Raw genomic sequence first — 5,346 nt, forward strand, 5'->3', positions numbered from 1 at the left:
GGTCCGACTTGACAGCACTTAACAACAACATGTATAACTGACTAAAAAAGTTTGAAAGACTATTATGTAGAAGAAGAAATTCTTATTATAAATAATTTCAAATGGTAGCACCAGATAAAATATTTTGGTGAAATTTAAGGAAAGGAATATTTCAGTTCAGTAGAAGAAAGATGTTTTTAAAAATGGAGTAGCCCAGGCTTCTAGTGTTGAACCCTAAATTCTATGTCACTAGGTCTCCATGATTCTGTTCCAAAGGTACATCCATTCTAGTCTACAGCAATGTTCCTTCAGTTCTATTTTTCTTAAGATAAAAAGAAACCCTCAAACTTTCATCACTTTTGTTTGATACACACACACACATGTTATTTACACATACATGTTATTTATGTGTATATTTTATAATCCAGTAATCCTCAAAAAAGGGTGTAGTGAAAGATAGTTGTGCTTCTCTCTAGCAACTACTCCCTTTTCTTGCGGCAACAAGAAACTAATATTTGAATCATCACTCCTCATTCTTTGTTCATGTTCTTCAAATGAAGCTGAATCCTGAGCATGGATCCTGAATTTATTTATTTATTTTTTAAACCCTCCAAGTATTGAATTTCCGGCCTGTAGAGATTATATAAAGGATGGACTCATAAACTAAGGTGGACCAATTAGTGTGACAATCAGAAAATTGCTCTGAACCAATTAAAGGACCCACCTAGGACTTTTGCTGAAAATTCTATGAAAATTCTTTCTCTTGCTATAAGCATGGTGCTGAAATCTGCTGTCAGACAATATGTGATTATGGAGGGAAACAATCATACACTAGAGTCTGATACTTCTGAAACTTTAGAAACAGTGCAGAAATAAACCAAAACTGGTCCTCAGTGATAAGGTTGAGACATGGGAACCTATCCTTTATCCTATCATATGTCTGAAATGTATATGTCCTTTTTTGTTGTTGTTTATGCCAGTTTGAGTTCAGTTACCTTGAACTTGTAACTAAAAACCTTTTAAATAATGCAAGTGAGGGGAGTGATATCTTACTATGTAGACATGTCCTATTTTTTCATTTGTTTTTTTTAGAACTTAGCACACTTGAAGATTCTGATTTTTTTCTCTGGTGAAAATATTCACACATTTCACCAAAGCAAGGTTCAAGACAATAAAATTAAATTAAAAAAAAAAAAAATCCTTAGAATATTTGTCACTTGACCATGGACTATCAGTTGCCTGCTAACATGCTAAACTCCTAGAACAAATGTTTATAAGCACAATTCTATCAGAATACAACAGAAATTAGTAGAAATGATTTTTATAGTTTACAAACTCAGGGGTAAAACACAAATGAACAAACAAAAACAAACAAAAAAAATTGTATATTTTTCCATCACTTAATTTTAGCTCTAGCCCCAGTTCTCATTCTGTCTCATAATAGATAACGTACCATATCTTCACTTACTCTCTGTCTTCTAATATTGCCTACTTCCTGGGAAGGGGGGAGGGGTGAAGGAACCTGTTGATGATGAGTCTAATTTGAAAAATATTAACAAAAAAAAAACTGTATCAAAATATCATCTACTATGCTGTTTTATTAGGGAGCTCTGGTAGCATAGTGCTTAAGGCACTTGACTGCTAATCAGGAGGCTGACAGTTCAAACCCACCAGCTACTCCTCAGAAGGAAGGTTGGGCAATCTACTTCCGTAGTGATACTGCCTCAGAAACCCAAGGAGGGGTCGCTATGAGTCAGTTCAGACTCCACTGCACATAACAACAACGTGTTGTTTTATTACTATAGGTATCCCTTGCTTTTTCGAAGTTTACTTTAAGCCACTTTGCTTTTACAAAAGACCTACATTAGCATCTGTTTTCCCTAACCAAATGAAATCTGAAGAGCATTTTAGCTTTTACAAAAAAGGCAAGAAGCGAAGCTAGTGTTTAGTGTTTGGCAACAAGCCATTAAGGAGGCAGCACACAGCCTGAACAGCCACCCTGTGAGAGTGGCATCACTGAGCACTTTCCTTGGGAACCACACTGTACATACATGATATCTACTTTATATAGGCTGTGTATTTATCATATGATTCTTGCTTTTACTATATGTTAATGTTATGTTAGATTTAATGTGTTATTTGGTATGATTTGGTAAGTTACTATTTTTGGTCTGGGAATTCTCAAAGTTGTTTTCCCACGTAAATTAATAGTCATTGCTTCTTCACTTTAAGCCATTTTAGCTTACAAAATGTTTCATGGGAGTGCTCTATTTTGTATAGCAGGAAAAACCTATGTAGTGCTAATAGTTAATAAAATATTCTGAATTAATCTGATTGTGATTGCTCTACCTACTGGAGCTTTATCCAACCCAATATTCTACTTAAAGCCTCACTTTTACAAAAATAATACAAGTTTTTATATGGAGTTGGAAAGGCAATGCTCAGCACAGCAAAATGAGTGGCTAATGATGAAATTTTCAGCATCAGTGATTAAGAGACAGGAAACAGACAATCTACCCTCTGCTAGTGGGATGATTCAGAAGAACTATGTGGAAGGACAGAATGCTTTCAAAGAAAATAAGTCCCTGAATTTGTATATAGTTTCCAGAAATGGGTCTGATAAAACAAGATAGAGGATAATGAACTAGGATGTGTCATCTCTACCCAGTAAGTCTCTGCATCCTCATCAAGATCAAGCTTAACCTGGCCTGGCTAAAAGTCAGTTGGTAAAATAAATGATCAAAAATATAATTAAGTAAGCAGAGAGGCCTGGGCAAGTTTCTTGGACTTTTCAAAATCAAAGCTGTAAAATTGAAACTTCTTGGGGTCATTTCATCAACATCCCTAACAAAGCTTACCTCTGACTGAACTCTGACCAAAGATCACTGCTCATTATCAATTAAGACAATTACAAACTAGAAATGCACAAGGACATGTCTGTGGTTAATTGAGTAAAACATAGATAATCAACCTTTAGGAGTAAATAAATGTAGAAAATAAAAATCTCTGGTGTCTAACTGGTACATTATCCTGAACCCTGCTCCTTAAAGTCTGGCTTTTTCATAGATATGAAGGAAAAAATATTTGAAGGATATAAAGCAGAGGATATGTGCATTAGTCTTTCATTAGAATCCTCTCAACACCAAGTATGCACTTTACAAAAGAAATATCTAACCTGGCTCAGGATAGGTTTTCTGGTATTAAAGGCACCTCTCATCCTGTCATTGCCCTTGCTATTTGACATGAAATGCTTTCCAATATTTCAGAAGGTTGTTGTTGTTTCTATCATAGAGAGAGCAAAAACACGTAATACAACAATAAATCAATCAAAACCATCTAACCTGGAAGTTACATTGGTCAATAAACTAAACATAATTTTGATCCCAAACTCCAGCTACATTCTGGTTACCTAGTGCTGCTCTGACAGGAATATACCACAAATGGGATGGCTTAAACAAACAGGAGTTTATTCTGACAATTTGGAGGCTTTAAGTCCAAGTTCAAAGTGCCACGCTCTAGGGGCTGTGTGAAAACCTCTCAACCTTGGGCTTCAGCTCTGCTTCCTGCTTCTGGCCCACAGAAGCTAGAGGCTTTTCTTCACTCAGACAGATGCTGGCTGCTGAGGCTGCCAAGCCCAAGATTGACAAGTAAAAAAGCACAGTCCCAATATTACCAAATCACACAGCAGGCCATTAATTTAAGTCCATTGTAAGTCCCAAGGTTGGCAGAGCACAGCAGGCCGCTGAACAACATCACAGCTACATGCAGGGTCCAAGCGTGCCATAAGCTAGAGACCATTCCCTAAGGCTTCTGCTTATATACAGGAAGCAAACCACATTCCCAAAGACAGCTACTGAGCTGCTCCCAGTAGATTCCACCATGGAGTTGATTACCAGTCTCATCATGGGGAATACTACATCCAGCTGCCCAGCCATTCAACCAGGCTCAGCCAAGTTGACACATAAACTGTACTACCACAAGCTATAGAAACTTTTATGTGGTGCCACTCTGATAAGAATATACCACAAATGGGATGGCTTTAACAAACAGGAGTTCATTCTCTTATAGTTTGGAGGCTTTAAGTCCAAGTTCAAAGTGACAGGCTCTAGGGACTGCTTCAAAGTCCCTCAACTTTGGGCTTCAGCTCTGCCTCCTATTCCCAGCCCACTGAAGCTAGAGGCTTTTCTTCACTCAGACAGCTACTGTCTGCTGAGACTGACAAATCCAGGGTTGACAAAGTTCCAATGTTACCAAACCACACGGCAGGCCACTTATTCAAGTCCATTGAAAGTCCCAAGGTTGGCAGAGCATGACAGGCTGCTGAACAATGACACAGCTACATGCAGAGTTCAACCATGCCATAAGCTAGAGACCGTTCCACAAGGCTTCTCCTTATATTCAGGAAGCAGACCACATCCCTAAGGCAGCTACTCAGCTGCTCACAGTAGATTCCACCATACAGTTGATTACCAGTCTCATCACAGGGAATACTACATCCAGCTGCCCAGACAAGTTGATTCACAAACTGAACTACCTCAATTATATTAATTTATTATTAATCCTCTATTGATGATAGATATTTAAAATCAAATTTTTTAAAAATCTGCCACATTACTTGCATAACTCAGGCATTCTCCTCTGTTTTCAAGCTACTTTAAGAGGCAAAGTCTATATAGAATGACTAGTAGGCAAGCCAGGAGCTCTGGTAGCATAGTGCCTAAGGCACTTGACTGCTAACCAGAAGGCTGGCAGTTCAAACCCACCAGCCACTCCTCGGAAGGAAGGCTGGGCAATCCTACTTCCATAGTGATACTGCCTCGGAAACCCAAGGAGGGGTCGCTATGAGTCAGGGCCGACTAGATGGCAAATAACAACAACAACAACAACAACAGTAGGCAAGCCACCAGAAAATACAATCTAGGTTGTCTTCTAATAGTCTCTGAGGAGCTCCAGTAGCATAATGCCTAAGGCACTTGACTGCTAACCAGAAGGCTGGTGGTTCAAACCCACCAGCCATTCCTCAGAAGGAAGATGGGGCAATCTACTTCCATAGTGATACTGCCTCGGAAACCCAAGGAGCGGTCGCTATGAGTCGGGTTTGACTCAATGGCACATAACAACAATAGTCTCTGAACGTAATATTTCAGAGTCATTGAACATAGCCATTACAGATTAAATTGTGTCTCCCCAAAATATGTATGGAGCTCTAGTGGCGTAGTGCCTAAGGCATTTGACTGCTAACCAGGAAGGAAGGTAGGTTGGGCAGTCTACTTCCATAGTGATACTGCCTCGGAAACCCAAGGAGCGGTCGCTATGAGTCGGGTTTGACTCAATGGCACATAACAACAATAGTCTCTGAACGTAATA

This window comes from Orycteropus afer, unplaced genomic scaffold (genome assembly GCF_000298275.1).
Source record: "Orycteropus afer afer isolate SDZICR_OR568_19922 unplaced genomic scaffold, OryAfe1.0 scaffold00022, whole genome shotgun sequence".
Taxonomy (NCBI): domain Eukaryota; kingdom Metazoa; phylum Chordata; class Mammalia; order Tubulidentata; family Orycteropodidae; genus Orycteropus; species Orycteropus afer.